This window comes from Nicotiana tabacum, chromosome 10 (assembly GCF_000715075.1).
Source record: "Nicotiana tabacum cultivar K326 chromosome 10, ASM71507v2, whole genome shotgun sequence".
NCBI lineage: Eukaryota > Viridiplantae > Streptophyta > Magnoliopsida > Solanales > Solanaceae > Nicotiana > Nicotiana tabacum.
The window spans coordinates 9,693,678-9,708,051 of NC_134089.1; positions in this window are offsets into that span (position 1 = coordinate 9,693,678).

Sequence of the window (14,374 nt, forward strand, 5' to 3'; positions counted from 1 at the left end):
GCATTTTGAATAAATATACTTTTTGACACAAAGCTTATTCGGTGTCACGACCCAAAAACCACAAGTTGTGATGACACCTAACTCAACCCACTAGGTAAGCCAACTAATAGAAAATACAACTCAACTGAGATTATAAGAGAATAGAGAATACATAACTGAACACTTACAAATTTACCCAAGAACTGGTAGTACGACTCATGAGTTTCTAAGACTTGGAATTTATTAAGTTGGTAAGAATAAATACACGTTCTGTTTGAAAGATACATAAACGGAATAGTAAAACCTAAGCTACCAAGGACAAGAGGCAGTTATATCCGGAAAGCGCGGACATCTACAAAATTAACACCTGACATCACCAGCAACTCTACCCCAGAAATCTGTATACATCGTACAGAAGTGCAGTATCAATACAACCGACCCCATGTACTGGTAAGTATTTTGTCTAACCTCGTCGAAGTAGTGACGAGACTTTTTGTTAAAAAGTGCTTATTTTATAACCTGTACATTAAATTAACAGTAAAAGCAGTTCAAAGCATAACAGGTAAAAATACCGGATACAACTCGGCGAGACAGTCAACAATTACTAAAAGGAATCATGGTAGAAGATTTATAATCTTTCCTGGTATGAGAAGTATATCCAAGATATCAAGTCAACGACATGGTAACACCCTTCGTGCTACTATCTCTGCCTCACCATATATATATATATGATTTTTGTGACAAATCAATTAGCACGGCAACACCCTTCGTGCGTTCAACTCATTCTCCCAAATGTACGGATAACAGAACCAACCAGATAAAAGAAATATCGATAACAGGAATTACAAAGTAGGAAATACGCAAGTAGCAAAAGTGGACAAAGATATGTGGGCATATTGGAGGCCTAAGTACAATTATAACAACTAAGACGGAAATACATGATCTTTACAAGTTGGCAAGTAAGGGCAAGAATGACTAACATGGTAGAAGGCTTATACTAAGTGCTACAGAATAGATACTACATGAGTATAATTATAAAAGCAGGAAATATGCATGGTATTTTGCAAGTTAAACAAGTAGAAGGTATGAGCATCAGAACAACAATTGAAATAGAGATTAATGACCGAACTATCACAACAAGTCACATCAGGTCTATAATAATGACAATAACAGTTCAAGGTAAAGGCATAAGCGTATACACAGAATACTGATATCAAACATAATGCATATCCCTCATCCTCGCCTGCATGGAAATACGCATCATGCCATGACTTCACGATAGCACACAATCATAACAACATAAATGAAATGGCACAGCATGTTCGTGCTTTACACTCTTCCTCACATGATAATGAATATAAAATGGCACGATATTACCCTTCATGCTTTATATACTTCCTCACATGATAATGAATATAAAATGGCACGACATCATCCTTCGTGCTTTACACACTCTTCCTCACATTATAATGAATATAAAATGGCACGACATCACCCTTCGTGTTTTACATTCTTTCAAGCATATGGATATCAATAAAATGGCAAGGCAGGAAATATAAAAAATATCGAGGAGAGTGTTCAAACGAATATTCCAAACAAATTCAAAATCACAACTTTCCAAGTCAATAATGGTTCAACAACCCTCAAGAACCGTATTATTCAAATACTTCTACGTATCTCACAAATTACCCTCAACACAAGTATAAAGTCTAAGATCTCAAAATATTGGTTGTAGTAATGTAGTAATAATTTCGCATAGAGATGATCGAATTAGACACATCAATGTATTCTCACGATTTCTATCATGCTTGATCAAGTTATAACAAACTAAGTCTTGATTTCTATCATTTAATATTATGTCCTTAGTGTCTAAGAGACAAGTAAGGCATTAAGCAGAATGTCACGGAATTCTACAAACACAAATATAACAAAATCCACTCCCGAGCATGATTAACCCTGGCACATACATATACGCTCGTCACCTCATATATGTATCACCCCCGCATGTAGAAAACAATGACAAATAGGAGGAAATATTCCCTCAACAAAGCTAGGCAAAGTACTTACCTCGATTCGGGTAACTCAACATTCAATCTAGCCTTTTTTTCTTTAAAAATTGGCCTCCGCCCGGCTCAATCTAGTCAACAACGACTTGAATACATCACGCAATGCAAGAGAAAATAATTTCAATTAATAAAGCTGTGATTTCTATTAGATTGTCCAAAAGTCAACAAAAGTCAAACTCCGGGCCCGCCCGGTTAAAACCCGGGTCCAAAGGTAGGTCTTGATTACCCATAGCCTCACGAGTCCAAATATATTTTTTGTTTTAAAATCCGAGTCATATTCAACTCCCAAATCCCAAATTTTTATTTTTCAAAACTTTGACAAAATCCCCAAAATTTTCCATAGATTTCTCATGAATTTATGTTAAATATTATATAAGATAATGAAATATAGTTGGAAATTTATTAAATATACTTACCCAATGATTTGGTATAAAAATACCTCCTCTCGAAGCTAGAGTTCAAAATATATGAAAATGAAGCTAAAACTCGGAATTCTCAATACTTAACAAGTTGCAGATGTTGCATTTGTGGCAGGGGGTTCACATTTGCGACCCCACAAATACGATACAACTTATCGTAATTGCGAACCTGGAGGATTTCTGTTAAGGTAGCATTTGCGACAAAAACTTCGTAAATGCGAATGCCAACTTTGGGAAATGTGGCAGGCTCATCGCAAATGCGAAAACTGCCCAGCCGCCCAAGCTTCACAAATGCAAGGGTTCTTTGCAAATGCGATGGCCGCATTTGAGACCAGAACATCGCAAATGTGAAGAAACCAGAACCAGCACTCAAAATTCATGAAAATCATTTTGTAACCAATTCGAAACTCACCCGAGCCCTCGGGGCTCTAAACCAAATATGCACACAAGTCTAAAAATACAACATGAACTTGCTCGCATGCTCAAATCATCAAAATAACTTCTAAATCCAAGAATCAGACGCCAAAATGCATGAAAATCAAACAAAACTTCAAGAACTTCTAGAATCGCAACCGAGTGCCTGAACCATGTCAAATCAACTCCGAATGGTGCCAAATTTTGCAGACAAGTTCTATATGACAAAATGAACCTACTCAAGGCTTCAAATCACGCATAACAACCTTGAAACAAAGAATCACACCTTGTGACGAACCGGCCAGTCATCTCATGAGTTACCGTTCCGTTTTCCCTATTTCTGCTTCTTATTGCCTTGCTTATCAATTCTATGTGTGATCGGGTTGGTTGGCTTGGGTCCGGAAAGATTTTGGTAAGGTTTGAGACACTTAGTCTCTTTTGAGGAAGCTTAAGTTGAAAAGGTCAACCAGATATTGACTTATGTGTTAGAGGGCTCGGATGTAAGTTCTGATGGTTCGGATAGCTAGGTGATTTGAAACTTAGAAGCGTGATCGGAATATGTTTTGGAGGTCCGGAGTAGATTTAGGCTTGAATTGACGAAATTCGAATTTTGGTATTTTCCGGTTGATAAGTGAGATTTTGATATAGTGGTCGGAATAGAATTCTGAGAGTTGCAGTAGTTCCATTGTGTCATTTTGGATGTGTGTGCAAAATTTCAGGTCATTCAGACGTGGTTTGGTAGACTTTTTGATCAAAAGCGGAATTCAGACATTTTAGAACCTAAGGCTTGAATCCGATGTGTTTTGGTTGATTTGATATGGTTTGAGGTGTTTTGAAGATTGATATAAGTTTGGATCGTAGTATAAGACTTGTTTGTGCTTTTGGTTGAGGTCCCGGGGGCCTCGGGTGGTTTCGGATGGTTGAGGGAAGGTTTGGAGTTGAGTTTGAGAGCTGAAGCCATTTTGTTGCTGTCATAACCGCATCTGTGGTTGAAGGATCGCAGGTGCGACCCCGCAGATGCGGGAGACCAGTCGCAGAACCGGAAGAGCCTAGGGATGGCAGGAACAGCAGAAGCGATTGAGGAACTGCACCTGCGATGGCGCAGGTGCGGATGGTGCATTGCGGATGTGGATTTTGGTCGAGTAAGTGAAAACCGCAGATGTGGTGCCTTGGACCACAGAAGCGATACCGCAAATGCGGTGGATGAACCGCAGGTGCGAAAAACCTGGGTCAAAATGTATATAATTCTTCCTTCGCGAATTTCAGAGGGTTTCACCATTTTTAAACACAAATTCTGGAGTTTTGGGCAATTTTGAAGAGAGAATTCAAGGAGACTCCATTGAGGTAAGGTTTTGGATCATGAAAACTCGTTCCTATAGTATCATTTCACGGATTAGAGCTGTAATTAGGGGAAATTAAGGGTTAAACATGGAGGAAACTAGGGCTTGGAAACTTAGGCCTTTGATTGAGGATTTGAAGGACCATTTGTGGTCGGATTTCAAAACTTTTGATATGTATGAACTCATAGGGAGATAAGTAATCTAATTATGTAAATTTTATCGAATTTTGAGACGTGGGCACGGGGGTCGGGTTTGGATAATTTCGGGATTTATGTTGTAAATTGATTATTTTTGCATGAGCTTCGTTCCCTTAGCATATTTTGACGTTGTGATTCTGTTTTGGATAGATTCAACGCGAGTTGAGGCCGATTCGAGGGGCAAAGGCGTCGCGGGCTAGAGTTTGGACCGGATTGAGGCGAGTAATGATTTTAAATGTTGTATTGAGGGTATAAAACTCCGGATTACACATCGTTATGCTATATTGAGGTGACGCACACGCCAGATGACGAACGTGGGGTCGTGCACCGTTGGGGATTGTGACTTAGTCTGTCCCAAATGACTGTTTTACTGCGTATTTGATTGAAAAACTGTTTGCTATCATCATGTTTTGGGCGGAATACCATATTTGGGCCTCATGCCAAATATTTAGACTCTTATGGGGTATTTACTGATATTTCCTCACTGTTTTGACTTTATGCTTGTACTCAGTCATTTTATATACTACTGTTTTCATAACTCATCCATGTCCACTCTGTTTTAATACATTAAATGATATTTTAAATGATAATTGGGCTGAGCATCTTGTTTTACTGTTGCCCGAGTGGCTAATGAGATTCTGACTGAGTAAGGCCGAGGGCTTGATATTGTACACCACGAGATGGCTTGATATTGCGCTTGGGCCGTAAAGGGCCCCTTCAGGAGTCTGCACACCGCCAATGAGTACGGGTACCCATTGTGATGTGAGATGTAGCCCGAGGGGCTGGTGCTTTTCTATGGTATTGCTCGAGGGGCAGATTTTTGTTGACATTGTGCCCGAGGGGCGGTTCTTTACGTGTTTATATGAATTGGGAATGTGTCAGCTGGCCTTGTCTTCACGGGAGGTGCCATCATGACCGGGTCTGGGTTTTGGGTCGTGACACACCTCAAGTAAAAATCAATGAACTTTGAAACTTCAACTTCTATAACCGATGCCGAAACCTATCAAATCACCTCCGATTGACCTCAAGTTTTCACACAAGTCACATTTGCCATTACGGACCTATTCCAACTACCGATCGGAATCCGACCCCGATATAAGAAAGTCCTCTCACGGTCAAACTTCCCAAAAATCCAACTTTTGCCAATTCAAGATTAATTCAACTACGAACCTCCAATTTACAATCTGATCGCGCTCCTAAGTCAATCACCCAATGTAGCTAATGGAACTGACGAAACTCTATTCCGAGGTCAACTGCTAAAAAGTCAAACTTGGTTAATTCTTCCAACTTAGAACTTAAGTATTGAAGTTCATTCTTCCAAATCAATTCCGGATAACTTGAAAACTAACACCGATGATTTACGCAAGTCATAATACATCATGCGGAGTTACTCAGGCCTTCAATATACCGAGCGAAGTGCAGATTCCCAAAATGACCAGTCAGGTCGTTACATCCTCTACCACTTAAACATATGTTCGTACTCGAATGTGCCAGGAGTCGTTCCAAAGCTATCAAATCACGGTGTAACCTTACTACACATAAACTCGGGGGTGATCCCACGTCGCCCTGATCCACATAAGCCCGCCAACACATCATAATTAGAGATCCTTATTTCAGCCTTGGTCCTTAAACCTTAGAACTCAATCTCTATCATCCAGAATTCATTACAAGATCCGAATCCCATGACACACAATGAATAATTCTGAATACGCTGTATCAAGTCACAACAATAACACAAGATGTAATCACATGATATACCCCATCACTTCGACACTCACATTACGAACTACCAACCACCATTACTGCCTAGAAATAAATCTGATACTGGTAGCAAACCTCATATCGATTAGAATCTTGTTCAAAAACTTCATACCCTACCGATGATGAAAGAAACACGCACACCTGCTTATATACCCTTCTGATAAAAAATTCAAGAGCTCACTCACCCAGGGCCATTGTCCAAATCCCCAACAAAATATAGTGTTCTTCTTCCAAACCTTCCTCATCCCAATACAATAGCGCAAGTCTCAGGTCTAGAAACCTTATCTCAGCCAATCCAAGTAGCCACACCGAGAAGTATCGACAATAATCATATGGAGGTCCTCACAACTCGATTCCGAACACTAACAAGTAATAATTCAAACATGACAAATAAAAGTAAGAAAACTAAATAAGAAAACTACTAAGCAAGTTAAGCAGGTAGGAAAATTTCAACAATTCACTATGAACTATTTTCAACAAGGTGAAAGCAAAGTACACGAAATAAGAGCAAGGAGTCATTATTCATCACTGTATTGTTGCGGCATGCGACCCGATCCTATTATATCAATCCACATAGGGTACCCATCGAGCCATAATACTCGCGCTCACTGACCATATGTGCGTCGATATCAAGCACAATCGAGTGCACAATAATATAACTGTCGAGAAAATCATCGGGAACAAATAATACCGAGAAAGACAAACAACTATGGTGCAATAAGCAAATCAACATCACAAGGGCCACCTCAGCCATAGTGCCATGAGGCCTAAACTGAATCACAATATGCGTGCGAAGAATCATGTAACCGTCACAACACGTCATAACATAAGAGAGAAACATACAACATAAACCAAGGCGCAAATAACATCCACTCCGCCCGATGATATACATGTGATAACAACTGCGCAAGAACAAGCAAATCCGATCTGATACAGGATACACATTCTCATTAGGCTCAAAATAATCCCCAAACAAAATTTCGATCATCTGCAAACATGTAATAAACCTTCCAAAAGTCTATAGCAACCTCTCCATAACACCAACCATCAATCATCCAATCCTCTACATTTCTTCACAACTCGCAATTAAGGAATAGTCTACCAACATGAACATCTGGTCTCTGAACCTCACGAATACTAGAATCTTCATACCCAATTTCCAAATCCGCTACTCAAATGGCTGATGCGTAACTCATACTCCATCATCTCACAGAAAATTGCTCATAAGTCAAAACACAATGTACCTGCCAATAAGCGCCCCGATGAAAACACATAGTGCCAGTAAAACCTTAAACACCCGGAATCGTCCATGCCATCAAGAATTCATATGCTTCCCTCCAAACTAACTGCAACCTAGTACATGTAACCTTTCAACCCCATACGGTGCATCGCATCTAACATGCTAACTTGCAACTCTACGATCGTCCCATAGTCAACTCTGAACCATCAGTAGTATCTCCTATACCTGTAGAAAACATCACCTCCGACCATGGTCATAACCATGATAAGTTTTTCGAAACTCAGTAACACATAATTGAGTAATCAAAATTAATCTCTTGTAACTCAACCGAGTCATGCAGACTTCTAACCCGAAAGTAACTCAATCCGTTATGACTGCCTTGAGGAACTTCCTGGGAATTCGAAGCCATTTCTTGCATCACCCCAACATTGACATGCTGACCTTTCTTGACAAGGCAATACTGCTAATTCGATTACCATTCGCTACCATTTTCAAGCCTGCCCGTAGACAAATTCAAAAGTCCTTAAAGGCTACATAAGACTTGGAACTCGTCAGAACCTTCATGATAACCACTCATCTTACTCTAATCTTCAATACACAGCTAATACGTGTCGAGCAACCCGTGCTTCACCAACATAAGACCATTCAAAGGAATAACCCAACAATCTATGTCAGGAAACTTATACGGTCCATGATCCTACAATCCGATTGTCATTAGCATACTCCACCACTTAGCTCGTCGCCATGGAACACCTCATCGATAACATAAATTACCATATCTTCATAGCATACCCCGATCCCACATGACTATTAGCTGAATGCTTTAAATATTCATTCAATACTGATCACAGAACACCTCAAAGACTCTGCCAAACTCTTACCCATCATTGCAATAGTCAAACAACTTTCCCAAATGCTCTGAAATGATAACATATGCACTCCACCGAATGGAAGCCTCATATGAGATACACGATCCAGACTTATCATGCAGGAGATGGCCCATCGATTTACTCAAATCGACACCTTGCCATGAACCCACATTAATCACAATAGCCTGGCCACCAGCCAATCTTCCCAAATCTGTGCTTACCAACCAGACACATGAACTCGCCTCATACCACAAATGAACAACTAGAAGATTTAACACTGCATTCGCTTCTGAGGCTAGACAACACATCACGATGATAATGAAGCATCCATAGCCCATCGTAATCCATCTGCAACATCACCGATCGTCGACACATAGCAAATACTGAGCGCACAACATCATATATAAGCGATCGGGAAGAGTCAAAGTCGTTGATTGTCGCACCTCCTTTTTACCGCGGCCGCGGGGCGCGTGGGGAGTTTTCTCCAATTTAAGGACAGTCGAAACGAGATTTATTTAATTATTTCAGAGTCGCCACCTGGGAATTTTAAGGCGTCCCAAGTCACCGGTTTTAATCCCTGAATCAAGGAGAATATGACTCTGTTTATTATTCTGCGAACCAGAAATCCTGAGTAAGGAATTCTGTTAATCCGGAAGAAGGTGTTAGGCATTTCCGAATTCCGTGGTTCTAGCACGGTCGCTCAACTGTTTTTATTATTGGCTTAATTATCTTGATTTTTTACTAAATACGTTTTTATTGCATGATTTTACTACCACTTTTACTTATTGTTTACAATTATATAAACGAATTACACGTACGTATATTCGCATTATATACCTTTCATAATTACGGGGATCATGTCACGCATACGTGTACACAATATAATTGATCATATTATATCCTTTATTACAAATTCATATGTTCATGATTTAAAATAGAATTAAGAACGTCACCACCCTTATATTTAAAGGGTGAACTGCACATCCCGGGCTATATGAAATTATTTTAACATTTTGGAGGAATCCTTTTTATTAAATATTCGCTCGAAATTGCGCGTACGCATAATCCGAATTTGCTTTTAAAAATATAGTCAGGGTACGCGAACACATCCCTAATTGCGCAAAATTTTTGTAATAATATTATGGATTTTCCACAAAATCGTTTATTATATCTACACATTTTATATGAAATTCCTGCGAAATTCACATTTAAGGGATGCCTTTAAATTCTTTTAAAAGAATTCACAATTTATTAAATATTGCCCGTCGATTATAATTTCCGAGTATAAATTATATTCATCCACACTATTCTGATTCAAAGAAAAGAATAAAAATATGATTAATACTATTTTTAGCAAATACAACATATATATATGCCAAAAAATGAATTGTATATGAAACTAACAAGAATGATTTATGAAAGGAAGAAATATTTTTTGAAGAATTTTTATTATTTTTATTTAGTGCAAATTCTATTTCTACTTACCATTGATATAAAGTGTTGCAATTTATGCTTGTACGTCTCATATACTTGCTTTTATTCTAATAGGCCTAATTATTTGGTTAATTTATTTATGAGGGTAGATAGGCATCAAGTTGATAAGAAAGGAATTATTATACAAGCCGATTCAATAAAATTGCCTTACATGCAACCTAACTGTATGTTGTAAACATCGTGACAAGCTATATCATATCACCTTTCGCCAATGGTTATACACACATCTATTATCTTATATAACAAATACCACCAATACCATCTTAACCTTATTTAACAATAGATGTTACTAGTGTAGTTTCTTGATATTTCTATATTATTCTTTACTTAGCTAACAACACCAAAAAAAAATTTAAATAATGGCCAACATTCATGCTATATTCCCTACCCTGACAACTTAATTATATCTCCCTTTTATGAAAATTTAGAAATTAACCTTATTACAACACTTATACAAACTTCAAGAAATGACATTTAACTTACAGTCATCCTGTCAACATATACTACTTGTTTAATCATGAAACAAAGCTGAATTTTTTAACTAAAAAAACTCAAATGAATAGAAGATGGTATTACAATTCAAACTTTATTTATTGTCATGTTGAAACCCTTCACAACATAGGTTTTAAAAGATATGTACCTGGCAATGAAGGAAGAAGGAGTTAAGATTTCAGCAGTAGCAGCAGTAACAAATTCAGCAGAGTAACAGTATACAGTAAGTCTGAACAAGACCCGTTAACCCAGATGAACAGTTTCAGAAACTTGAGAGAAAGATTTCAGATTCAAACTGAACAATATCCACAAAACAAACAACGGACAGATTCTAGAAGAATAACATTTTTTCAGATTTCAGTTTCTTCCTCTTTCGGATTCCTATTTCTGATTTTTCTGTTTCTGTCTTCTTCTCTTCTTCTATCCAGATTTCTCTCTATGTATATATATTTCTGTGTATATATCTTAATGCCTTAAAAATCAGCCTCTCTTAAAAAAACTCTCTGAAAAAAACTGCCTCTCAAATCAGATTTTTTCTTCTTCAAATTCCCTCTTAAAATCTGCCCTTTTCAAATTTCCAGTCCCTGTACTTATACAGGTCTGTCCTATTTCCTTTTAGTGCTTCTTGGACCACCTTCTTCTTTTAAAATCAGAAAGTTCCATTAAAAACTGCTTTTGAATACTTTAAGTGATCTTATCCTGATTTTAAGCAGCCTCATTACCCTTTGTTTCCCATTATCTCATTAAACTATAGCCATTAACATTCCACTTTCAGCCCACTATACTATCACATTACCCTTACTGTTCTGTCCTAGAAATGCCCCAGAAATCCTACTGTAATTACTGTTATTACTGCCTTAAATTCAGAATCTACCAATACAGATTTTAAGATCTGTTTAAGCAGCTATAGCCAATACTATGATTAACCTCCTAATACAATTGCATTTAACCAACCTTTGTAAACTTGAATTCAAAACTAACATCACAACAATATTATACTGAATTCAGCCTAATAATTCAACTGCATTTCTGTCACACCTCCTTTTTCCGGCACCGCGAGGTGCGTAGGGAGTTTTTTCCAATTAAAGGACAGTCGAAACGAGATTGGTTTAATTATTTCAGAGTCGCCACTTGGGAGATTTAGGGTGTCCCAAGTCACCAATTTTAATCCCGAATCGAGGAAAAGAATGACTCTATATTACAGTCTGCGTACCAGAAATCCGGATAAGGAATTCTGTTAACCCGGGAGAAGGTGTTAGGCATTCCCGAGTTCCGTGGTTCTAGCACGGTCGCTCAACTGTTATATTCGGCTTATTTATCTGATTTTTAATACAATTATGAACCATGTGCAAATTTTATCTTTTACCGCTTTATTATTATAATTATTATTTTTTAGGAATGTGAACATCGCTTAAAACATATCTTTGGATTGTGTCACATGAAATGCACCCACAATACGAAACATATTTTATTTGATGTTTTAGGATTTAGATTTGGGTCGCATGAAATGCGCATCCGAGTTTAAGAAGGTAAAATTAATTAAATCGCGCCTAAAGAGTCTAACGCGTCATTATCTTTTGGGAAGGAAGTGAAATTCACTAAACAATCCATCCCAAATTCTAAGTAATTTTTTTAAAATAATTAAATAAATAAATGAGATTGGAGAATCCTATACATTTGTATTATTTACATCTATTTATTTTTAGCGAAATCCTTTAAGAATATCCTTTAATGACAACCTTTTTATTATTACTAAGTTTTTTATAAATATAAAATCAATATCTACATTCTTGAAAATGACATATTAAATAGAAGAGAAAAACAAATATTAACAGAAAGTAATAAAATTATAATCATAAATACAACATGGAATTATCGAAAAGTAAAAAAATAAAAAAAACTAATTATCCCATAGTTGGATTAAAATTCAAATTATTAGTAAGACTTAAGCTTATTGAAACTAATTATTTACAAATACTGAAAATTGAAAGAAATAAAAACAAAAACTTGAGTACTAAATCATATTTCTAAAAATTTAAACAATTTAACATTAACTAACTTTGTTTTAATTCATCATGTCCTAATACTTGTTTGCAAACTAATTCATGTTATAACTGAAATTGACTACATGATTCGGATTAACTTATCGTTGACGAAAAACCTTATGAATAAGGAACTTAGTTAATTTTTGCCAAACTGATTCAATAACGCCATTTTTACGTTATTTCTTCTATTTTTTATTTAAACAATTTTAATTAATAATCAGGTTTAAATATATTTCCTAATAATCTGGTAAAGACGTTATTTAATATGTCGCTATAATATGCCTAGTTATGCCGATGACAGTGATTTACGGAATAATAATACATGAATAACCTAAATACAATACAAAAAATTAAATTAAACTAAATTAAAAATTTAACACTCCATTCTTCATTTCAGCTTACAAAATGCCAAAATTACAGTTGTGTACCTGATATTGTCAATATAAGAAGAAGAAAGTCAGCAACGTAATACGTAACACAGCAACAGCAACAATAACCAGCAATAACCAGTCAACGAAAATCCCAGTGACAACTTTGAAAAATTCAAAATAAAATCCAGGAATGCCGAAAATAACGGACAGAAACCAAGGGAAATTTTTAGATTTTTGAAAGGCTAGTTAATCTTCAACCCTTAATTTCTACACCTGTATACCAGAATATTTATCAGGTGTGTACTACTTTCTCTTCTAATTTTCAATTTTTTTTTTCTTTGTATGTTTTTCTTTTCTTGAGAGTTTCAATTTTTTTTTTCAGAATAAATGTTCAGCTTTTTTTTCAATCTCTTTTTTTTCCTGTCTGTATATCTTCTCCTTCTATCATTTTTCAGACCTCTATATATAATCCCCACCCTTTAATAAATTAAAATCAATCCCTTTCTCTACCAAACCCATTATCTTCCCACTCATCCCCATTACATTAAATAAACATATCACACCACCCCATTTCATTTTGTCCCCCATGCTTCTTTTAAAATAATGCAAGATTCCCCTTTAAATTAAATCTTGTCCCCCCTTTATATTAAATAATAATATCACAAACCACCCCATTTCATTTTGTCCCCCATGCTTCAAATAAACAATTACAAAATGTACAATTCCTAAACTACCCCTTCCGACCTTACTGAAATTACCAAACTACCCCTGAACGTATTACAAATTTACCAAACTACCCATAAGCTATAACACATCAATTAATCAAACTTAACCAAAATATAGACAATATGATCAATTTCTAACAATGTTCAAACAACAATATGAACATGGATGAACATCATAACAACAATATCACATGAACATGATTTTAACAACATTTCAACAACAAATCACATGAACACAAATTGAACAACCAAGAACAACCAAAATTTGATTGAACAATATTTTTGGCAACAACAAACCTATTTTTCGGATTTAAACAACAACAACAATCAAACAAGTATATTTAGATTCTTAAATTCAATAATATTGAACTTAAAATCAACTCTAACAATATTATAACAAACAATTCTTTTAAACAAGATTATGAGACTAATTCAAGAAATAATCACAAATGGTAAACAAGAAATCAAACTATACACATTTCGGATTCAAAATCAAACAAACATAATATGAACATGAATGAAAAGATTCAACCACAATAACAAACTTTATTCAAATTTCGAATTGAACTTAAACAAAACAAATAAACATATTCAAATCACTAATCTTCAAATAATCAATTAATCTTTCTTAATTAAATCCAACAAAAAAATATAACAAAGATACATGATCATGAATGAAATCTATATTAAACAAACAACGGATTCAAGCGATTTAAACTAAATCTAACAATATTAAACCTAAACTAACAATTCCTTTTTTTGCAAAAATTAAATTAACATGAAATAAACTAAAAATCAATTAATTAAATTTTCATTTGACTCTGAAAATTAAACCAACCAAACATATAAACAAACTAAAAAAAAATTATTTCAATGATGAACAAACAAAATAAGAATTGAATCATTTATCGATTTTGGATCCGAAAAATACCAAACAAAAAATATGGACGATAAATGAGATC